Source organism: Camelus bactrianus, chromosome 9 (genome assembly GCF_048773025.1).
Source record: "Camelus bactrianus isolate YW-2024 breed Bactrian camel chromosome 9, ASM4877302v1, whole genome shotgun sequence".
Lineage (NCBI taxonomy): Eukaryota > Metazoa > Chordata > Mammalia > Artiodactyla > Camelidae > Camelus > Camelus bactrianus.
In genome coordinates, this window is record NC_133547.1 from 20,030,228 (window position 1) to 20,054,807 (window position 24,580).

At 47.3% G+C, this 24,580-nt stretch overlaps 1 pseudogene; it reads left to right on the forward strand.

Annotated features, from left to right (window-relative positions):
- The first annotated feature begins 230 nt into the window (after positions 1-230).
- Positions 231-840, forward strand: LOC105065080 (PRELI domain-containing protein 1, mitochondrial pseudogene; annotated as a pseudogene).
- The last annotated feature ends 23,740 nt before the right edge of the window (positions 841-24,580 follow it).

Below are 24,580 nucleotides of genomic sequence, written 5' to 3' on the forward strand. Positions count from 1 at the left end.
TGTTTCCACAATAAGCAGTTAAGGGATACACAATTAAATGGAAAATATGATATCAAAAACAGTAACTGTGAAATTGCTCATGGCGGCGGCGGCTGGTTGGGTGCAGGGTGGTGGGGACTGAGCTGCTAGCTGGGCGGGCAAGCCTCGAGCTCCAGCCTGGCCTCCGTGTGCACCCCGGGCTCCGCACCCCTATGCTGCGGGGGTGCTGAGCCGCACCCGGGGCTGTGATAATGGTGACGTATTTCCTGGGCCAGAGCGTGCTCCAGAGTTCCTGGGACAGCGGTACCCGAATCCCTATAGTAAACATGTCTTGCCGGAAGACATAGTGCACCGGGAAGTGACCCCTGACCAGAAGCTTCTATCCCGGTGACTCCTGATCAAGACGAACAGGATGCCCCGCTGGGCTGAGCGACTGCTTCCTGCCAGTGTTGCTCACTCACTGCACATCCTGGAGGATTCTGTTGTGGACCCACAGAACCAGACCACGACCGCCTTCACCTGGAACGTCAGCCATGCCGGGCTGATGATGGTGGAGAAACGATGTTTTTACCGCGTGAATTCTGACAACAGCGGCTGGACGGAAATCCGCCCGAGAAGCCTGGGTCTCCTCTAACTTATTTGGCGTCTCCAGAGCTGTCCAGTAATTTGGTGTCACCTGGTTCAAAAGCAAAATGACCAAGACTATGAAGAATTTTGAATACGTCTTGGCCAAGTTGCAAAACCCATGTTGAATCAGCCAAGGAAGCCAAGGAGAGGGCTAAGGAGACAGCCCTGGCAGCTACAGAAAAGGCCAAGGACCTTACCAGCAAGGCCACCAAGAAGCAGCAGCAGTTTCTGTAGCCAGCCCAGGCCCGGGAGCGCCAGCACAGCAGGCCACCTGCCCCAGCCCTGTGCCCTCCCGCCTTGTACTTTATTATTAGAAGTCAGCTCCCAGCCCCATCTGCTGTCTGGGTAGTGGGCTGGGGGTGGGTGTCCTGTTGGGGATCTCCAGTGCACCAGGCCACTGGCCCATGTCTGAGCCGGGCCTGCTTATGGACTTGCCCAGGGTCACAGCATCCAGGTGACATGGTCATAAATGCTAGACCATAAGCTCCAAGAGGGCAGAGACTTTTGTTTTATCCTCTGTTGTGTCCCAAATACCTGGAAGAAAATCTAGTACATAACAAGCATTCAATAAATACTTGTTGAATTCAACAAAAAGGCAAGTAATTGTGAGGGGAGGAGAGTACAAATGTAGGGTATTTGAAATTAAGAGATCAGCAACCTAAAGCAATCATGTATTTTTATTTTTAATTAATTAATTAAATGGAGGTACTGGGGATTGAACCCAAAACCTCATGCATGCTAAGCATGCACTGTACCACTGAGCTATATCCACGCCTCTATACTTTCTCTTTATCTTTAATTTTTGTCATGTTAATTGTGACATGTCTAGGTGTGATCCTCTTAGGATTAATCCTGTATGGGATTCTCTGCCCTTCCTGGACTTGGGTGACTATTTCCTTTCCCAAGTTAGAGAGGTTTTCAGCTATTATCTCTTCAAATATTTTCTCTGCCCCTTTCTCTGTCTCTTCCCCTTCTGGGACCCCTATAATGCAAATATTAGTGCCCTTATGTTGTCCCCGAGGTCTCTTAGACTGGCTTCGTTTCTTTGCATTCTTTTTCCTATTTTCTGTTCTGTAGTAGTGATTTCCATTACTGTGTCTTCTAGCTCACTGATCTGTTCTTCTGCCCCATTAAGTCTACTAGTATTTCCTTCTAGTGTCTTACTCCTTTCAGTTATTGTATTCTTCAACTCTGGTTGTTCTTTATATTTTCTAACTCTTTGTTTAAAACTGCTCAATTTTCACTCTGTGCGTCCATTCTCCTCCCAAGACCTCGGATCATCTTTATGATCATTACTCTGAACTGTTTCTTGGGTAAATTGCCTATCTCCACATCCTACTTAGTTCTTCTGGGAATTTGTCTTATTCTTTTGTCTGAAACATATTGCTCTGCCGCCTCGTTTTGTCTAAATTTCTATTTGTATTTTTATGTACGTGGAAGGTCAGTCATGTGTCTCAACCTTGGAGAAGTGGCTCTCCCTAGGAATGTCCTATGTGTTTTTTCAAGCAGTGCACACCCCTCTCATCACCCAAGGGCCAGGGCCAGCTGGCTGGGCTGCATTTGGGGACTCCTTCCACAGGCTGTAGGATCATAGCTTTCCTGCTTCTGGTGTCTGCCCACTGGTGGGTAAAGCTGGGTCTTGGCCCTCTGTTGGGCAGGTCTGTGTCTAGGGGCATGTCTAGAGGCCACTGTGGGCTCAGGAAGTGTTTAGGCAGTCTGTCCCCACCCAGCTAGTTGTTTAGCCTGGGGGCATCCTGGCACCGGATCCTACAGGCTGTTGGGTGGGGCCAGGTCTTGTTGCTAATAACAAGCAAGATGTCTGCCTCTAGGAAGGAGAGTTCATTCAGATGAATACTCCCCGATCTGTCCACCACCATGCCAATGTCTCTAGGGTGAGTCACAGCTGACCCCTGCCTCCCCAGAAGACCCCCCAAGAACAGAAGGTAGGTCAGGCCCAGACTTCTGTGAAATTACTGCATTTTCCCTTAGTCCAAGCAAGCACAAAATTTTGCATGCATCCCCTAAGAGTGAGGTCTCAATTTCCCCCAGTCCTGTGAAGCTCCTGCAGTTAAGCCCTACTGACCTTCAAAGCCAAATACTCTGGAGTTCCTTTTCTTGGTGTCAGAACCCCAGGTTGTGGAGCCTGATGTGGGGCCCAAAACTCTCACTCCTGTGGGAGAACCTCTGCAGTGTAATTATCCTCCAGTTGCTAGGTCACTCACTCAGGGGGTGAGGGGTGTGATTATATTGCAAATCCACCCCTCCTACCTGTTTCATTGTGGTTTCTTCTTTATGTCTTCAGTTATGGAAGATCTTTTCTGGTAGGCTCCAGCCTTTTAAATTGATGGTTATTCTATAGTTTTCTTGTGATTTTGGTGTGTTTGTGAGAGGAGGTGAGCTCCAGCTCCTGCTACTCCGTCATCTTGGCATCTTTCCAGATTGCATGCTTCCTGATGGCAGAGACCACAACCCATATTTGCTTTGCTGCCCAATATGGTAGTTCCCAAACTTCAGTATAGCTAAGAATCACTTGGGATGCTCTTCTAAAAGTTTATATTTGCAGGACCCATCCCTAGAGATTTTGAGTAACTACATCTGTGGAAGAATACAGGACTCTGTATTTCCAACAGGTGCTTTTTGGTGACTATATTGCAGGTGAATAACAGCCTTTGGTGAGTAGCATATTTTTAGGCACACACTTGGACTGAGAGCAGTACATTGGTTAATGAAGAGATCTGAACAGCATCATAGGACTGCAAAAGAGAGCAGAACCTTAGTAAGAACCTTCAAATGCCTATTAAAATCAGTGTAACTTCATGTGGCCAATATCTCTGATAAAGCCTCTGTTCTCTTTTTTAACTTTCTTTTTTCTGCTGCTTAATTTCCTGTCACTATTTGGTGTGAAATGACCTGACACATTCTGCTCTCTGCTTTAATAGAATCCTATCTCTCTTGGGCACTTACCTTCCGCATCCCTTCTGTAATGGAATATTTCTTCAGCTTTTACTCTCCCTGTCCCTCCCAGACTGAAGCTACCTCTGCTTTAGTTACATTCCTGCATTGCTCACTCAAGGGGAAAAATCCATCTTCAGAACCGAGGCAAATACCTTACCTGTGGTACTCTGGGTTATCGCCAGCTGTTCCCTTGATTGGGCTAACCCACACCTCAGACTTCCTGGGTGACATACAACCCAAGCAGATCAGTTGTTATGACAACCATATTTTGTTCCATACAAAGCTTCGTCCTGTAACTTTACAAAGACTCATTCTGCATTGTACTCCACACTGTAATATGTAGTATATCGCATCCTATAGTTCTCCAAGACACCTTAGATCAACGGTCTTGAATTTCAATGATAATGGCTTCTTCAGAGCCAAGCGAATTGCAGTTCAACTATATAGCTACCATTTAATCTCCCAAATGAGACAGGGAGAGGCCAGGTAGGACATTTTTCATAAGCAAAAAGGTTTTAAACCTTGAATGTAGACTTTAAAAACTTGCATATATTTCAGGTAACAAGTACTTGGCTGCTTTATAATAAAAGGTCTCCTCAATAAATATTCCAGAGCCAGCTCAAACTAATCTTAGGAAGGGGGAGGGGAGTGTCCAAAATGCGGAGTTCATTTTGGCAAATTATGGGTCCAAAGGGGCTACCCCCATAACCAAGTTACTTATTTGTGTTTCGCTCACACAATGTACTTTGAATTCAGTCTTCTAGCAGACTGTGTTTTTTTCTAGGGCATCCAAGAGAATGCTTAATGGCTATGTAAACAAACTGAGAAATAATGTGCAGATGCCCTGGCTGCTAAATCTGTCTCATTTACACACATTTCCCGACAAAACCCTTCCCCACTCATTCCTCCTCCCCGCAACATGGCCCCATGATTCTGAGCTATGGCTGGAGGAGGCTTGATAAAACCAAGCCAAGGACATTCATTGTTAGGTGCCCATCAGCAAGAACTGTTGACACACAGGTGGTGTAAATCAGGCCTGAAATGTTATCTTCCTTGGCCAGAGGCTGTTACCCACTGAGTTTGTTTCCCTTCCCTGCAGCTGGCATGGGGTGTGTGTGTGTGTGTGTATCTACATGCCCACAGAGGAGCACTGGTGAAGAGGTGAATTCTGCACACTGATTCAGCTTGTGCTACCTTTGAGTTAACCTCAGTGGGCAGTGAGGGAGTCACGATGGCGTAGTGGGGCTGATTCTTTGAGCTGTATCAGGCCAACTGCAGTGATGCTGGGAGTAGACCTGGAGGTGTAGCCAGGCTGTCCACTCCTCACTGCTGTGCTCACATCCTCACAGCAATGCTCAGCCTCCCCTTCCCTGCCTTCTGCATGGTCCTGCTCCAGGTGGGAATGCTGATGGACGCCCTCTAATACTTCAAAGACCAGCTCAGGGGCCACCACCCCCAGGAAAGCTTCCAGAACCTTATGGCACACTTTGCAATATCCATCCTGCTTCAGTTTGGAATGGATCATCCCTTTTGGGTGTGTGTGTGTGTGTCTCTGTAAGCTTTTCTGGAATTTTTATTGAAATTGTAATGCATAAATTGTCAAGAATATGAACCTAGGAGTTAGACTGATGGTCTAATGCTAGCTCTGTCACTGAACTCATTTGGGATGTATGCAAATTGCTCTGGTCTCTTCAAATGTCAATTTTCTTATCAGACAATGTGAAGTATAATACTTTCCTTGAGCTTCCCTTGTAGGATTGTGGGAGGAATTATATGAGACATTTGTGAAGCGTCCAACCTCGGACCTGCTTATAGTATGTGCTCATTAAATGTTACTTATTGTTGTTATGGTTATTATGTTCATTGGTTCATTAAACAAAAGTCCAGCACAGCCTAAGGGGCTGGAGATACAGAGATGAATGGTCCCTGCCTTAAGGGAATTTACAGGCTGCAGGGGAGAAAGACACACACACTGACAAGTCTGAATTGCAGTTCAACCAGGTAAATTTGGTGGCAGAAGTGTGAACCCTTGTGGGGCTACCTGCAAACTCTGCCTCCTCACGACCTTCCCTTGGGTCTGTCTGTCTGCGCCACTGCCCCTTACATTCCTGAAGGGCATGGGCAGTGTTTCCCTGATTTGATTTTCTCCAAGTCCTTGGCAAGTGGTGATTAAATAAACTTAGAGCTATCTTTTTCTTCCCCCTAAATTCAAAACAGAGAACCAAACTTTTCCTTATCTTCCCATGTTTCCACCAGAGTCCATCTATCTTTGCCTCCTCCAATTGTAGGGAGTACTGGGTCATTTCCAAAGGGTGCCTGCAGAGAGGATGAGGTTTTTAAAGCTTCGGGTTATCCTGAGCAGGTGACCACGCGGGATGGCGTGAAAGTTCTCCGGTGGGTGCTGTGCCGAGTCAGTGTTGACTCACTGCCCTTTCTCTCTGCCAAGGTCAACACTGTGGGCAGGTGACTTCTAGGAGCAAGAAGGCCTCTGGAGACACTCACCCTAGCGGGTAGTTACTTAAGTTTTTACGAGCATGGCTTGATTAATTAGCTTCTGAACGGACTGTAGTTATTCCCGGAGAGGCTGTTAGGAAGCACCTATGTTATTTGGTCCTTGCAAGAAACGATTAACTGAAATTCACACTCTGCAAAATAATTAACCAAGGATGGTGACACGACATTATGCAGTCATTTTGAAGAAAAGGTCTCTGAGATTGCAGCTTAAAACTTTAAATTATTTTGGAGACTAGAGTTGGCTTTTCGATAGATTACAATAAAAGCAAATTATTGTACATTTTAATAACCGGCTTTTGTGAATTGAAGGTCTGATACGAGGCTGATGACTGTGATGTATCTCATAAAAGCTAATTGACAATCTAGTTCTTTAAATACCACACGAATCCATCATGGTTAACATTACTATGATGAGTTTCAAAGGAATTAAAGATGATTTACCAGCCCTTGAGACATTTAGCTAATATTATACACACTGAAGGAAGTAGTAAAAGAGATGAACACTTTCCGCTACCCCCAGCTGCCTCATTTGTAAACAGAGGCCATGCTCACACCTCCGGGTCAAGGGCGTGTACTGCCTGGGATGAATGCGGCATCGTGATGACACATATGGCTTTGTCTCGTCTCTACATTGTCCTTTCTCTAGATTTTGGACAGGCTTATTGGGATAGGGTGGTTCTATTCTTGGAAGGAGCCAATTTTTAAATTCATTTTGCAGTATTCTGCCTCTCTTCTCTGTGCCTCTTGTAAGAGACTCTGTGACAAGTGGCTCACTGTGAGTAGAGGCTGTTCACACTTATCTCACAAACTGACCAGGAGGCTGGTGAGAGGAAAGGAGGCATTTAGCAATAAAAGAATTCCTCTCCAAAGGGCACTAGAGTTGGGGGAGGGGGGTCCTAGCTGAGTTGGCTCAGGGCATTCAAGTCTTTGTTTACAGACCAGAGGTCACAATTTGACAAACTCATAGTGTTCCACCTGTCCTCAAAGAGTTAAAAGGAGTTTTGAGTCAATGTTTAAAAATCTAGAATTTTGGGGGTGTCTTTCTTAGAACACTAGAATCCTGTGGATGCTCTGTCCCCTTTAAGGGGGACAGAGTTATCTCCTGGTCTCTGGCCTGATTATCTCACTTTTCTGGACCTCAGATATGGAGCCTGGGTCCTCTATCAGAGACTGCTGATTCTAGAACTTGACAAAAACTCCAGGAAATTTAATCATAGTGGGTTCTGCTTGGCACTCAGGAAGAGTCTAGTCTCCCTATTTGATACACACGGCCCTTTGGTTTGGCCTCTTGATTCCCGGGCTCCACTCCCACCACTCCCCTCCTCATCACTTGTACTTCTCCAGCTGAAAAGAAACAGGACTCAGCTGAAGATTAGAGAATAAGAAATAATATGAGTGATAAAACAAGCATACATAATGAGGGTAAAATTATGAGAAGCCAGCAGCTCTGCCATCCTATACTGACTTTCTGTCACACTTTGGGCTTTTTGTGGGCAGGGACAGTGGGAGAAATATCAATCATGTTAGGTCCTTGTCCTTTGTAAGAGGAGTCCCCTCTTTCTCTTTTAATGTGTTACTCATGTAACCAAACAGGGCACTATGGGGCCTTCCCGTGATGACCCCTCCCCTCGTGTCCTCTGCCTGCCTCTTTTTGTAGAAAAGCCATCATCTCCCAGGTCTCCCCTGTGTCACAAAAACCTGGCTCAAGACTTAATAATTGAAAGGATGTGAACATGTTGTGACAAAAGTAGCCATTGGGTCAGGAGAACTGGTAAGAATTTAAACAGTAAATCAGCCATACGGCAGTCACAGAATTGTTAGTTCCTCCCTGAAGCAGTGTCCGATGCACATTCCTGAGTGGTTTTACAGGAAATCTCTGTGAAATACAGTAAGTTTACTACTTGATGACCATGAGCACAGTAGTTCCCAGACTGCTGGAGCCTGAGGATTGATAATGTTAGCCCCTGTGACACTGCCCTGTTACCTCACCAACAACCAACAGGAGAATTACGCACGAGCTGATCACACACCCTGTGACTCCCCTCCCTCACCTGGCCTTTAAAAATGCTCCCCTGAAACCCATCAGAGAGTTTGGGGGTTTTCTGAGCATGAGCTGTCTGACTCCCTGTGGAGCCTTACAACAGACACCGCACTTTCCTTCATCACGATCAGTGTCAGCAAATTGCAGCGCTCGGGCGCGCTGACCCAAGTTTGGTTTGGTAACACTAGGGCTCAGGTAGTCTGGTTTTGTAGCACTTCTCATCCTACGGAGTTAATGCTTTGTTAGCTTGCTTTTTCTACCACTAGTCAGCAAGCTCACTGAAGGGCCGGGATGATGTCGTAGCTGCAAACTGGGTTTCCCCAGGCCTCACCTACCTGTGGGTACGACGGAGCAACATACCCTGTCGCACACCTGCTAACTCAGAGCTCCAGTCCTCTGCGAAAGGTTACTCAGGACTTCTAGAGGTTCAGGGGGATGGCGCATCTTTGTTGGGGAGGAATAAAATTTCCCCTACCCTTCTAGGTTCTTCTGGCTGGCCTGAGAATTAAATTGACATGAGCTAGATTAACAGGAGAAAATCGAACAAAGTTTAATAATATGGATACATGGGCGAGACCCAGGAAAACCCACTTGCCAAAATGGCCAAAACCTTTACATTACAGACCATCTTCAGCTAAAGACAAGAGAGGATGTGGGGGCAGGGTTTTGAGACTTCAAGGGGGAGGAGGAGGATGAACTTGGAGATGGAAAAGCAAATGTTTGTGGGGCCAGGCAGAGACAATGCACACATCTCTAAGAGTTGCCCCGCCACGCCTAGCCCATATTCTTTGCAGGCCTTTATAGGAGCTATACCAGAGACGACTGTAACAGGTTCTCTATCTAAATTCCTCAGACAGTTAGGGGAAGGTCAAAGTTTCTTCCTGGGTATTTTGGGCCTTGACTGTTTTCAGCTGGAAATAATCTGCGTGCTAAGAGATATTTTGGGGTACCGAGTTTTGCTCCCCTACTCCTTGCTCACAAATGAAAGTGTTCAGCTGTTCAGAGCTATCTGTCATTTGCTTCCACTTCTACCCCAGGCTCTCTCAGCTAGATCCACAGTACCTACCATGCTTGCAAAGCTTGGTCACTGAGGCCCCTACACAAAGTTGTCCACCTGGAACCCAGGCTTTGCTTCTGATGACCACATCTACAGCAGACAGGGTTCACAGCCATTTCTGCCCTATCACTGTCTCCTGACAGATGCCATGATGGTGACAGCCAGTGCTCCAGAGCACTCATCTAACAACAGCCCCTTTGAAAGTCTCAGTATTGCACACTTACTGGCTGCCAGGCACTGCACTGCAGAGTTCCAGCACTGGGCACGCAAGGCATTGTCTTGGATGGAAAAGTAACATTTAGACTAAAACCTGAAGATAAGGAGGAGCTAGGTATGAAAAGTTGGGACCTAGAAGAAAAAAGGAAAGAGGGAAAGAGGAAAAGAAGAGGGAGTGACAGTATCATTTAAAAACTTAGAGGGATGAAGGACATGTGGTTTTCTGATGACTATAAGGAGCATAATTCAGTTTCAGTAATAAGAAGGTGCATGGGAGATAGCTGATCAAACAAAGATCCTGGAGATGTTGCAGAAGTAAGCTGAAGGGGCTTATAAACCATGCAAAGGCCGTGGGTTTACCCTTAGGGCAGTGTGGAGCCCACAACAGGTTTTAAATAGAAGAGGGACTTGATGGAATGTGAACCTTAGAAATAACCATTTTTTATATAAAGAACAGGTGAGAGTTGCAATTCCAGCAGAATGATAGACTGGGGACCCTGTCAAATCCTCCTACTGAAACACTGGGCATATAACTTATTTGGAAAATTTATCACTGAATTGGCACATTGGTTGGGAATAGTCAGAGGTCAACATCTGAATAAAATCAGGAACCCAGAAGTAAGCAGAGCGTTTACACCAGCTTTTGCCTTAAGGGCATTTGCCAAATTGAGTGACCTTGAACCTTGGATTTTGTGGCTCTCCAGAGCACATGGCTGGCTAATCCAGGGCCTGTCCAAAGTGCAGAGGCCAGTAGGAATCCTTTCCTTGCCCTTCCCCTACCCCCACTTAAAGCCAATGTCCTAAATGGCCAGTCTGTCTGTGTTAAGTGTGACCTAGAATAAACCACCTCACCAGGAAACTGCAAGGGAAATTGCCCATCTCAAACTTTAGAGCTGCGTAGGTGAGGTGAATAAAGAAAAAAAAAATCTCTTAATACTTATAACCATAGACCAGCCCTTAAACAGATTGGTGGTCCAAAATCAAACCACCCAAAAAGGCCAAAAAAACATTTAGCCAAGAATTTAGTTTAAGTTGATTCTGGCTGATAGATTCCTCCCTACATGTGGCAGAAGCAAATTCAAATCATCCTTGGGGATCTTGCTTTCAAATCAGGTCTCATATACTTTCTACAGATAAAGTTCTAGAAATAAAGCTCAGAATAAAAAAAATAACATACACCTACACTCACATATAAGGAAATGAGGCATAATGAGCAAGAACCAGCAGAAATATCAGTATCTGACCCAAAAAGATTTCAGATAGTGGAGTTATTAAACGCCCAACATAAAATAAGTGTGTTTAATATGCTTCAAGAGATAAAAAAGATTACAATGAAAATAAAGAGTAAGAGACTATAAAATAGGATGGATTGTATTAACAAAAGGATTCTGGATATCAAAATAAAATGATCAGCATAAAAATGTGCAATGAATGGGTTTAACAGTAGATTAGGCACAGCTAAAAGAGAGAATTAGTGAACTTCAGATAGATTGGAAAAATTTATCTAGAGTCTAACACAGAATGAAGAAATGGAAACTGTGAGAGAGTTAAGAGAAGGTACGAAATTACAAGCGAGAAGCTGCAGAGGAGAAGAGAGAGGGAGTGTGGAGCAGAAGCAGTATTTGAATAAGCAATGGTTGAGAATTTTCCAGAAGAGATAAAAGCAGCCATTTTACAGCTTTGTGAATTCTCACAAAAGTAGGATTAATTAAGAGCCCACATCCTGCACATCACAGAGAAACACTAAAGGCGAAGAAAAGATTTTAAACAGAGCCAGGTTAGGGAAGGGATAACCTCCCCAATAGTGGCAATTAAACTGATGACAGACTTCTCAACTGAAATAGTGGACACCAGAAGACCCTGGAGGAGTATTTCCTGTGCTGGAACAAAAACCTGTTGACCTGGAATTACATACACAGCAAAAAGTCTCTCCAGAATGAGTAAAGTACAGACATTTTCAGACAAAATCTAAGCATGTTCCCCACAACACACTGTCATTCATGAAGATTCTAAAAGGTGCAATTTAGACGGATGGGCTGAGATCACAAATGGAAGGCCAGTATGAAGGGGAAAAATCAGAGAATGGGATAAATACGTAGGTGAATTAACAAATTCTGGTGGCATAAAACAAAAATTTAGAATATGTCATAAGGTTTAAAAAGAGGTAACATACATGCCAGCAATAGCATAGGATAAGGAGAATGTGAAGTCAACATGGTAACCTCTCAGAAACAATGTTTGTGAAAGCAAGTTACAGAGTAACCCTCATATTACACCTTGTAATTAAAGGTTAAAAGCTTGCAAAGCAACAGCGCACATTGCAGGTGGTGGCATACCCACATAGTACAGGAATGAAGCATTCACGTATAGCTTATGCATCAATTTAAGGGTCGTAGCTACCAATTAGGACCAGACATAGGAAATTTCAATTGTCACTATAATTTTCTTTTGTTTGTTTTGGAAGCACAAATATATCTGAAACAAATATGGTCAAGTTCAAGCTTTGTCCAATCTGGGTACGCAGATATTTCTGTATATTTGAAATACTGGAGTAAGCAGATTATTTTGAAGTCAACGTAACTGGAAAGGAAAGTTTACAGGGTATTAATTGAAGGATATGGTGGCTGGAAGGAGAACTCTTCTTTCTTAAAGTAAATCTGGAAAAGAATTCAGCACATTTAAATGGTGAGAGGACAGTCAGCAGAGGATAACCGATTAGTGTGGCCTCTAAGGGGGAGCAGAGCAGTGCGGCAGGTGTCAGCCTCACAGAGGAAGAGGGGTCCCTCTCCCTGATGGGAGAGGTGTGTGGGAGGAAACCAGGTGCGTTTCTGAGTTTGGCAGAAGAGAGTTGAAGGTATTTCCAACGGACCACTTAGGTCAGCTCTGCGAGGTCGTTTTCTGAGAGGCAGAGAGCAGATGTTTGGAGGAGCTTGAGCAGAACCTTGAATACCAGCTGAGAGGTGCCACAGCTGTGTTTGGCAAAGTGGGTGTAATGTGCTCTCAGTGCACCAAAGCCATGTCTCGCCTTTTCTCAACCAGCAGAGTTTCAGTGAAGTAGCTCTTCTGGGGGAGCCACAGCATTTAGATATGAACCTAAGGGGCTGGGCGGGGGAGGCAATCTGCTGGTGTCCACTTGTATCTGAGTACTTCACCCCTTTTCCCTCAACCCAGGATAAAATCAATGCTTCTAACACTTTATCTGGAGATGCTGTTGAAATGCAGATTCCAAGTCCACAGGTCAAGAGTGGAACTGGATCTGCATAGCCTCCTAGGACAAGGTTTCTCAGTCTTGGCGCTGGATAATTCTTTCTGCGGGAGTCTGTCTTGTGCATTGCAGGACGGTGCAGAGCATCTCTGTCTTCTACCTACTAGATGCCAGTAGCATCCCCCTAGCTGTGGGAACTAAAATGTCTCCCGACATTGCCAAATGTCCCGATGGAGAACTGTTGTCTAGAAGATCATCTAAGACAGAGAGGCAGAAATTAATTAAGTGAATTGATGTTGGAAGATTCATTAATTTAGAATGATTGCGGGGAGGCCCCATCTGTAACATAAAATACATTATTGCCAGTGCTCCAGCTAATGCGTTAACCAATTAGGCCTGAATGCTGGTGATCCACAGGCTTCTGTCTTGGGTCTTTTTATTTCCTTGATTGCTCCCTGAGTATCTCATTTACTTCCAAGGTTTCAGTGAATCTCAGTAGGCTGAAGAACCAACTTATCTGTATCAACTTAAACCTTTCTACTGAGCTCTGGACAAATAAACTCAGTTTCTTACGGAATCTGGACATTCTCTGGACACCTCAAACACAACTTTCTCCGGATTGACTCATTGTGTTAGTCAGGAGATTTTGACACTAAAATTTTGATTATATTGCTACCCTTGAAACTTTCTGTTGGCACTCCATCACTCTCAGGGGAAGTCCAACCGGTTTAACACAGTGAACAAAGCCCTTCATAACCTGCCCATGTGTCCCCTTGATTCTCAGCAATCCCTCCTCTCCTCTCCTTGGTATGTTGCTCCAGCTGCACCCACATTCTCTCTCAACTCCAAGCATCTGATCTGGTTTTCCTTCCTTCTGGCTTAGGCATTCTAGATCTTCCTTTGTTAGTACTTCCTCCTGAAACATTCTCAGAACCCCCAGAATTGGTTATTCTAATTTGACAGTGTGATCCTGGACTTCTTCTTTTGCAGTGTAAAGTCTTTCCAGGAGGATTTATTTTTTAACTAAGAAAGCCACACTTCTCAGGGGCTCTGTGAACTTCCTTCCACAGAGACCTGGAAAGGATCAGAGCATGGAGTCCAGTTTCACCAGCTGAGGTCCTTGTGGGCAGTTATCGTAAATGATACATTGTAAATTCTCTGAATTCTGTTATCTTCCTCTGAAGAGTGTTGAGTTTTGTTCCATCAGGCAGTTGAATTACCAGCAGGCTACACTGAGTTATTGGAGAGAGGTAGCTGTGCATTTGGCTGGTTTGCAGTGTGTGGCTTTGGTTCTCTGACTCCCAGAGACTGTCTGGGGTGTAACTGTCACAGGTCTGACTGCACAGTAACTGATAACTATCTACATGTAATATTGGTTGGCTTTGAATTAAAGAATATTACTTTTTTAGTTTCTTCATATTGAGAGTGCTGTAGTGGTTCCCACATCTTTCCTTCATGATTTTTTTGTGAATGTATGATTATAATAATAAAATGTCTTTGAACTATTGCTTGAATGCAATTATTTAACTTTTTTGCATATTAATGTGAAATTATATATATTTCATTCAAAGGCCAGATTTATTCTTCAGATGCAATTAAGTCTCTGTTTTAATGTTACATTAAAGTTAACTTAATTTCCAAACACCATGAAAAAGCCTGTGATAGTTTTGTGAGTGAAAAACTCATTCTAAAGCTGTTTGTTTTCTCTTGGAAGTTCTTTGTTCAAATACATTTGCCACCAGAAAAAAATAAGAAAGATTTTTTTCACAGCAGGTCCTGGTTTGTTTCCACACATTCTTCTTTGTTGCCTTGGCCTAATGCTGGCTGATGTTGACAGAGCAGATTTTAGCAGAGTCCAAAGTTGTGATAGGACGTTCCAACCGTGGCCTCCTCCAGTGGAGGTGCGATGAGGCTGCGAGAGCTCTCTTGAAGATGACTTTCCTTCAGAGGCATCTGCCTTCTCATGGCTCCCACTTCCTCAAACTCAGCAGGTCAGATCTTTGACCATTTAGTGAGAAGGAAGTGGAATGCCAGTACCTTCCCCAAGGGCTTAATGGTGACAAGGAGTGTGACCTGCTGGACTGAATTCAACATTTCGTAAAACTTGGTTCAGCATTTGTGTGCTCCGCCTTCTCCCCTTCCCTCCTCTTTGTCCTGTCCCTCTCTGCTTCCCTCCTCTTTCTGGAGGGGTGTGCGGAGGCTTCCAAAGCCTGGCCCCAAGGAGCCCTGCATGCCCCGGTCTGCTCCTTGTAACCTCAGCCCTCACCAGCCTGCTGGGTGAATGTGGCAGTCACTTGGCGTCCCTGTCTATGTTTATTCTCTTAGAACATTTTAAACCCTCCAGGTAGTGGAGGGACAATTATAACTATCACAACGCCGCCTCCAAGGACTGGGGTGAAAATTAATGAGGTGCTTCTCACATGCTCTCAAACACTTTTAGAAGAAGTCGCTACTTTCTCACGAGATGTTATTCATCCCCTACCAGGTGGAAATTAGAGAACTTAACAGGGCAATGTTTCTCAAGGAGCAGCAAACCCACCCAAGGCATCAGAATCACTTGGTGGAGGGGGGGCTTCCTTGTTTAAATGCATCTTCCCAGCTCTACCCCACCCCTACAGAATCAGATCCCGAGGGAGTGGGGTTTGCAAACTTGTGTTTTTAACAAGCACACCCCCCTACACCCAGGTGATGCTAGGATCATTAAAGTTTGAGAAGGATATCTGAGTCTTCAGAGGAAAGCAAAGGGGGATGGCTGTGAAAAAAAAAAAAAAAGTCTTTGGGTTAAAGCGAATATCTAACTTAGCTCCATTGAGCCTGTGCAAATGGCTTATTAAGGCTTTGGAATTGTTTTAACATAGAACCAAATATAAGCCTGGAGATTCTGAGTGATGTGTAGAGGTGGTGAAGACAGCTCCGCCACCCAGAGAGCTGGGTTCAGACCAGGGCGTGAGGTCAGACAAAACTTCCTTTGCCCCTCTGAGCCTTCTTCTCCCCATTATGGCTCAGGAATGAAAGACTGGGGGTTCCACTCTCCCATAGAAGCCTTATGGGATCAGGATAGCCACAGCCATCAGGAGAAATGGACCATGGATGTAGCTAAGACTACGTGGATTTGCCTGGAGTCAAATGATAAGAAGCAAATACATTTCTGCCACCAAGAGTCACCACCCTGGGCAAACAGAGGTTGAGGTTGTTTGAGATTTAAGTCAACCCTCAAACCTCATCTGGTCAGGAGGCTGGCTGGTAAAACAGAACCATTCCCCCACATAGAGAAAATTCTCTGTTGTCCTTTTTAGAGGTGGCCAGGAAGAAAAGTGGGACAGAAAGACCCCCCATGGCATGAACCTACAGGCAGAAAATGAATCCTCAGTCCTGGAGCCACCCGATGAGCGGTGTTGATGCCTGCACGGTGGGGCTGCCAACGCCCCTGCTCCTCCTCTTCAGCTAGGGGTGTTTACCGAGGTTCCCAGACCTGTTCCACCACCACGTGTTGGGTGCGCGGGGTATGAGAGGTGGCTTTGCCTCCCAGAGACAGTCCTGAGATGCTGGCCTCCCCGCCTGAGGCCGTGAAGGGGACAGGGCAGCTCCCCTGGGTCAGGGCTGTGTGCTACCCTTGTGGAGGGAAGGCAAACTGTGTGCTTATGACCAGAGGGGAGGGCTAAGTCAGTATTGGCAAATATTTGTTTTGCCCCTTCCCAGGGATGGGCATGGATTATTCTTCTCCAGTCCAAGGATGTTAGGTTTTGGTCCGTGAAATGTGAATGGGTGACTCATGTTATTTCAGAGCAGAAGCTTTAAGTGCCAGCACACACTGGTTGTGTTTCTTTCCTCTCTGCCAGCACAGCTGGCAAAGCCCCAGATCGGACATGAGCCGACAGCCAAGCCAGAGAGTGACCGTTGCAGAGTCCTGGCTGCGTCTGTGGACCTGCAAGGGGATTGAGACACCAAGCTTCATTGCTCTCAGGGTGGGCAGCATTCTGCAGAGGGCCAGAGAGGAACTATTTTATGGTTTGTTGGCCACGTGGCCTCTGTCACAAGTACTCAACTCTGTATCAAGAAGACAGCCACAGACAGCCCCTAAATGAATGGGCATGGCTGTGTTCCCATGACTTTATTTACAAAAACAGGTGGTGGGCTGGGTTTGGCCCTTGGCCACAACTGAGGTTTGGAGTCCTTTGTTTTCTTTAGCCAGCTGGACCTCAAACTTTAACATATGTCAAAATCACCTGGAGGGCTGGTTAGAACACAGATTGCTGGGCCCTGCCCAGTGGTTCTGGTAGACGGGCCTGGGGGGGATCCTGAGAATGTGCATTTCTAACACGTTCCCAGGGGAGGCCGATGCTGCTGATCTGGGCCTGCCCTTTGTGCATTACTGCCTGGGTCCTTCTAGATTGATGTGTCATCTGCGAAATGGGCACAGCATCAGGACTTACCTCAGTGGGATAACGCTGTGACATGCGTAGGAAAGGCCCTGGCCCTTTGTAAGTTCTCAGCAAACATTAGGCACTGTTGTGGTGTGGGTCGTCGTGTACCTACAGACCCCACGTCGCATGAGCACACAGCATGCTTCCTTCACTCTCTGAAGACACAGAACGATAAACAGAAGGCAGACATCTTGCTTCCAGCAAGTCCTCGCTTCATCAAAGACTCCACCACAGGATTACTTGAAGAGCACATTACTGTGGTGTGTTTACAGGACTTCAGTGTCCACCTGACTTCCAGCTAGGACAAAGGCTATCGCTCAGAACCAGTGGACCTGCACCATCTCACTGAGAAGGTGGCCATCAGCTTGAAGGGGCAAAACCCACAAAGGGACCAGCAAGACCTTCCAGGAAGGGCCATTGCCCTCCTGCTTTTGTGCTTCTGTAAAACGGCTTGCTTCTAGGAAGAGGAAACTTACCCCTAAAATTCCATTGGTTCCCAAAAGCTCACTCCTTATTGGTCCATTTCTAACACCTCATTTGCATTTACCCCTAAACTTCCATTGGTTCCTGAAAGCTCATTCCTGATTGGTCCATTTCTAACACCTCATTTGCATATGGTGCAAACTTAATGAAAACCTGAAACCCTATAAAAGCCTGTGTAAACCAACAGAGGGCGTCCAGAGGTTGGGGTGTTAACTCCTTTGGATAAACTTGAGTTCTTCAACCCTCCGAGTGTCGCTTGGTCTGTTGACAGGATTCAGGTTTCTGTAACAAGCTCACCAGCTTCTTTAAGGGCAAGAAACTGAAGATGAACTTGGTGCCTTCAGGTAGGCACTAGAAACAGAACAGCACAGCACAGCCTCGTTTGTGATCAGGATGGTTAGAGCTGCTGGGTAAGCAGTGGAAGCACGGCTGGAGGGGGCGGGGCTTGGGACTGCGGAATGAGGGTGTGCTTGGGGCTCTAGGGCAGAGCCCGACCCCGCTGCCTAACAGCTGTGTGATTGGGGCTGCTCACGCCATCTCTCTGAGCCTCACCTGCAATGGGGGCAATATGTCTCCTGCCATAGGGCTGTTGAAGTTTAAATGGGGGGTGCATGCTAAATGCCCAGGTGGCAGTGATCCTCAGCCTCCCTCCTCTCTGAACGACTTCCTGCCTTTCCTTCCCGGGAGGCAGTCAGCATGGCACAGAGGGCAAGGGTGTAACCTCTGGAGCCGACAAGCCGTGTTCAAACCCCTGTTCCCGCAACTTGCTGGCTGTGTATGGAGCTCACATCACATAGCGGCTCTACCCCCGTGATGCTGTGTGTGCCTCTCAGTGACCGTGGCTGTAGCCTTTGTTAGGTTCACCACCTGCCAGGGATGCTGCCAGACACCTGTGCTTTGTACTTCTTTGGTCCTCCCACCACACACTAGAGTGGGCGCTGTTATCACCCCCATTTTATAGACGGGAAAGCTTAGACCTGGAGAGGTTAAAAAGCTTGCCCAAGAAGTGGCAGCCTGCAGGTGGTGAGGGCTGGACTCCAGCCCAGGGCTTTGGGTGTGCAGCCCAACCTCTTGGTCATGTCACCATGTTGCTTTAGTGCCCAGCACTTACTCTGTCCTTGGCAGTATGCTTTGGGGACCACCTACGCCCCCAATTCCCATGAGGAGATTTCCTTCATCTGTGCCTTCTCAGTAAATGCCTGTTTGGGAAATGTAGGAAAGTGTTAATGAATGTTTGACTTTTTAAAATTTAAATAGAATCAGTCACAATGTATCCATTTCTAGGGTGCAGCACAATGTCCCAGTCATGCATATGCATACATGTATTCGTTTTCATATCCTATGAATGCATCATTGTTAACCCACCTTCAGCCTGCCGTGGGTGGTGCCCAGTGTCTCCTTGCCACACACAGCCGAGGGAGGAGCACACTGCCACCATGGTGCTGGGGCTGCTTTCCAGTTCCTCCAGCTCCTGGTGACCGTCCCCTATCTGACGCCAGCTGGACGTACACCATGGTTTGGCTTGAACAGGGTTAATCTTTCCTTCTGCATCAGCCGGCTGAGCCCACATCCAGGGCTCCCAGAAATGCTTCTGAGAAGACCCCATCCCCAGCCCTCTGTGAGCTCTGGGCCTGTTGGTCAGACAGGAACTGACAGATCCAGCCCTAAACCCAGGCTGGTGGTTATCAGGCTTTTGGAGAGAGAAGCCAGGAGATGAGCTAACCTCCAGGAGGCACGAGAAGGGGGCAGTCAGTTCTCTGTGCAGCCGAGCCTGGAGGTACCTCCAGGCAGGAGACAGAAGAAGGAGCTTCTCCATGACTTACACGGAGTTAAGGGGGATGCATTCTCCCTTGTGTTTCCTTTGGAGGGTCTTCTATCCATTGGGCAATTTATGTCAGTGATTTTTCTATCATTATCAAGGAAATTAGAGCCGTATTAGGCTGGAATGCATTATTTACTTTCTCTATTTATATGTCAGTGTGGATACCCCTCTTTTTAGAAGCAAAGTCAGAAATACAGGCTACAAACTGGCAAATGAGATCCTAGCTCCAAATGGCACAGTGGCATTTGCAAACCCTGTGGCTTCCAATCCCTATTTGCTTTGAATGAAATGACAACTGGGAAAGTTTTGGAAACGCCATCTGCTCAACTCCCAGCGGCTTATGTTTTTCATTTGGTCTGAAATTTGGACTTGGGAAGGGAGTGAGGGGCGTGGTGGATAGTTCTCCTAAACCTGCTCGTCCCAGGTGCCTGGGAGCCTCGCTTCTCCACGCACTGACTCTGGCTTCCTCGAGGCTCCCAGAGTCAGGACAATGAGGCTTATGGAGCAGGGAGCCAACATCCCCTACTCATCCCCCACTGAGCTCCATGTCATTTTAGCCCCACACCCTCCCAGCACTGTTACCCCTAATTAGCTGTCCCTCTTCTGTTTTTCCTTCTCCAGTATATCCAAACACTCATTTTCCCAAAGACAATCTCTAATCTGGTTACTTCTCTGCTCAAAAACCTTTGTTACCTCCCTCCTGCCTATGGAGCGAAGTCCGGACCTTTTGGCTGGATGTTCAAGTTCCCTAGTCTGGCTTCATTGTTACTTTCCTTCTTTTTTTCTCTCCCCCTCCTCAAACGTTCCCTGAAGCAGACATCTCCCGTCCACTTTGCTTATCCCCGCATCCTTATACCCTCAGTGCACGCTGGACCAATGGCTTACTGCCAGTCCCGGGCGTTCCTGCCCAAGGGCTTTCTCTGGTCTCTGGAGCCCACTTTGCTGCCCGCACCAAGTGCCAGGGAATTAACAGCTCCCCGCTCCCCTGCCCCCAGCAGTAGCCCTCGCCTTATGGGAGCTGGGATACAAATACCCAGCGAGGACTCTGCAGCACGTGCTCTACGCTGGCTTCCCAAGTTCCCGGGTGGCATTCAGCGCCAGGTGTCCTCAGAGGTCCCTGGACTGACACCCCACCCTTTGTCGTCCGCCTTCCCATCCCTGCCTCAAGCCTGACTCCTCCACCAGTGCTTCCTGGAATCCTACCCCCAAAGCCGCTTGCACCTGCATCCTTGTCTGGAAGTTGGCTTCTGGAGGAAACAAAGCTAAACTCCTGCCTGTGTTTGTTTCCCAGGGTTATTGTAACAAAGGGCCACATACCGAGTGACTTAAAACAGCAGAGATTTATTCTCTCACAGTTCTGGAAGCTAGATGCCCGAAATTAAGGTGCAGGTAGGCCATGCTCTCTGACGGCTCTGAGGAAACTCCTTCCCTGCCTCTTCTGGTTTCCCGTGTTTGCTGTCAATCCCTGGTGTTCCTTGGCCTGGAGACGCTTCACTCCTGTCACAGGACATCGTCTCCCTGTGTCTTCACAGTGTCTTCTCTGTCTGTCTCCGTCCAAATGGCCCATTTTAATATGAAAACCAGTCATTTGGATGAGGGCCCACTCTAACGACCTCATTTTCCCTCGATTACCTCTGTAAAGGCCGTGTTTCTGGATAAGGTCACATTCTGCTCTCCCGGGGGTTAGGATCGCAACAGATGTTTCTGGGAGACACTTCAGCCCTCCTTTTCCTCCCTGCTCCTCTGAGGTTGACATTTGCTTCTGCTGCTTCTTCATCCCAGAGAAAAACCATCAATCCCTCAGTTCCGACCGTGAGGCTCTGACATCCCCTGTACGCACACCCCTTCTGCACACCCATCACACTTTGGGAACGCTTCTCAACAGACTATCCCTCCCTGCCTGGAGCCATGGTGCCCCAGAGTCCTGAGGGGGTGTCCCAGGATGACACAGCTGAGCCCACAGTGGTGACAGGAGGCACGAAGGACCTCTGGAAATACTTGTTGCATGTTGGTGGGAAGGATGCTGTAAAACCTCAGTAAACTAAAATGCTCAAGGAGAGGATTATTTTAGATTAATTTATTGGAACCAAACCTAAGCTCAGATAAATTATTTTTATTTCAACACTATTGGCATTCTTTCTGAAAGATACGAGTCTGCTTTTCTGCCTCAGGAAATCTAGTTTAATAAATAAAATTTAATGTCCCTTGGAATCTGAACACTAGTACACCCACCTGGGGATTCCTGCTCTGAGGGCGCCTTTCACCACGCAGGTGATGGGTGCGGAAGGGGTGGATGACTGGCAGGTGTCTGTGGGGACCAGGGTGGACCCGGGAGTGATGTTCCAGGCCTGCATCGCAGCGTTGTTTTCCATCAGCTGCTCCTTTCTCCTCAATGGCAAATTCCAAGAAGAAGAATTCTGACCTGAAGGTCATGGGACCTTGAGGGACTAGGCTGCAGAGAAGTCACATCATCTGACAGTAAATACGGAGAGCAGATGGCTCTGCTTTGGGAGTGCAAACCTCACCATTTTTTGCTGGATTTTTAAGCAAATCTAACCAGCCCGCGTTTCCTGAGTCTCCGTGGTGGAGGTGCGTTCCTGTGCCGTCTGTAGCGCTTGGGAGATCAGAGGGAGAGGCTTTCTGGGCTCAGCCCAGGGCTGTGTTGTAGCCCCAGACGCGGGAGCACCACACCCATTCCTGCACAGTAGCAACTGAGCAAGGGGTGCGGAAAAACCACAACTGTGAATCCTTAAGAGATTTGACTAAAAGTGTAGCTATTTCCCACTTCCTCACAGACCTCTTGCAGGGTTCTGGCTGGAGGGAGGAGCCCTAAGCCACATTCAGATAACTCGCATTGGGGTGACTCTTAGCTGGGACGTGGAGGAATGACCGTGTTTATCCTTACTGCTCGCCCTGTGCCAGATGCAGTCCCTTTCAATCCTGCAAGGTCCCTACGGGAAGGACATTACTGTCTCACTCCAGCTGCCAGGAAACTGAGGGCCAGAGAGGTCAGGTGGGGTACCCCAAGTCACCTGGAGGTCCAGCACACGCAGCCTGCTGGCTCCTAACTTCCAGCTGGCCGTGTTTGTCCCCAACGTGGGCAGTTATCCACCGAGGACAGTGCTGAACCCAAATGGGAGACCCTGATTTGAATTCCTTGAGTGATGAGCTCAACAGAAAGCCAATCGTAAAGTCCAGGAGAGCACCTGGACTCAAGAGGGAATGCTCACGTCGGTAAGGCAGAAACTCCCACCCAACATCGTCTCATCCTGGGGACTATAAATGACACCCGAGAGACAGCACCTTCTCAGCGCCTCTTCTTGTACAGCCTGGTGCTCTGTCTTGGATAAATAATTTACTCTCCAGCAAAGTGAACCAAATTTGATTTATAAGCCATAGTCCAGATACATAAGATAAACTTCCAAAAAAAATCTGCCTATATAAATCCCAGCCACCCTAGGGGTGTTTGTCATTGTCTACACATGGAGAAAAGAGAAAGAGATTTAAGCCCCCTAATCTGTGTTTATTGGAAAATGCTTTTGAACTACAAGCCTTCAGGGCCCTGAAGGGAAGCAGGACCGCGTTTCCTTTGGAGTCCTCCCCTCTCCAGGCTTTCTTTCTTCCTGGCTCCCAATTTGTCCCCAGCTGCCCCTCTTCCCCCTTTGTTCTCTTCCTAATTCATCCTTCAGAGCCCAGCTTAGATGCCACTTGCTTGTGGGGCTGGTGGGCCGCCCTCCTGCTGCCCTCTCCCCTCTCTGTCCCATGCTCCCTCTGGCACTCACCCTGCAGGCTCCACATGAATTTGTGTTTGCAGAGCACTCCTCTGTTTGCAGACCACTCCACAGTGATTCTCGCCCCGTGTGCTTGGTGTGTCGGGGGCAGGCAGTGCGCCCAGCTCCAGCAGGCTCACCCATGAGGCCTGGCACCGGAGGGGACTCAGGCTCAGCACAGTGAGATGAGAGCCTGCTCTAGGACTCACTGAGGGGGGCAGGTCTGTGGCCGTAAACAAAGTCCGTGAGAAGAGGCAAAAGCTCTTTGTTCAGAGCCCCCTCTAGCAAGGGAGTCAGCCTTTCTGCTAGTGTTGTGGTGGGGACTTGAAGGCTGGCACAGGAGTGGGGAAGCTTTATAGTGGAATGAAAGGAAGGCCTCAGGGATGCCCTGTTGGCACAGGGAGGCTGTCGGTGGCCCAACGAGAGGTGGGGCATCGGATGTGAGTGTTAGGGGTGCACGTTTGGCTTTCTCTAGTTGGTCCTAAATTGAAAGCAGAGGCAAAACTTAGAGAATCTGTCAGCTATGAGTTAAGTCCTGGCCAGTTTGGGCTGACTGTTACAGGGGTATGTGTTTGGCTTCCTGGGCTGGTTTGTTTTCTGGGTTGGTTGCCGCAGCTGTGGGTCAGACTTCTCTTTTTACGTATGGTGTGGCCATCGCTCATTTGTATATTGTTTCTCAGGTCAGTATTAACCCAGGGCCTTCTTTATACTGGACCATGAGGATGGGCAGATGGAACTCCGGCCCATAAGAATCAGGAGTCTGGCCCAGGACCCTGTAGGCCCTTGAACAGATCACAGAATCCCCAGGGCAGAGGAGTGGGCCTGGCGGGCCATGCGGATAGTTAATGACCTGGAACCAGGGACGACCACCGGCCTGCTGGCCTGGGGTGGGATGAAAGGTGGGGTCATAGTGCCGAGACGTGGCTCTTTGCAGCCCCTCCACATTATCCAGCTTCCCTCACTGCTGACTCCTTGCGGGTCTGTGGGGAGGGCACAGGTATAGGGGCTGCTCCCCTGTGGGTGGTCTTCAGTTTAGAACTGTGTTTCAGGACAGGGTTCCTGGGAGAGGCTGGGGAGGGGGCTCCCGTGTAGCTCAAACAACTTTCTCTCACCCCCAAAACTCTTTTTTTTTTTCCTGAGTGAATGGGTCCCCACTGCTTCTGCCTGTCCAGCATCCATTCCCCCTGTTTTCGAAAGAGGACTCCATTTTTAAAATTTCACTCTGTGCAGAGGGGGAGAGGTGTGGATTCATGAGTAGGTGTGGAGTGAAGACCTGGCCAGTCAGTGCATTTCACAGTCCTTCCGGGGTGGCATGAGACTCAAGGCCATCGAAAGTAAAACTGAGTCATGATTACCTCATTGGGGGTCCCTGGATCCAGCCTTTCCTGAAGGCCCTGCTCTTGGACCTTTTACTTAAGAGGAACAATGTCGCTTTTAGTTTAAAGCATTTTGAGTTGATTTTCTATAGTTTTTTTTTTTTTTAACTA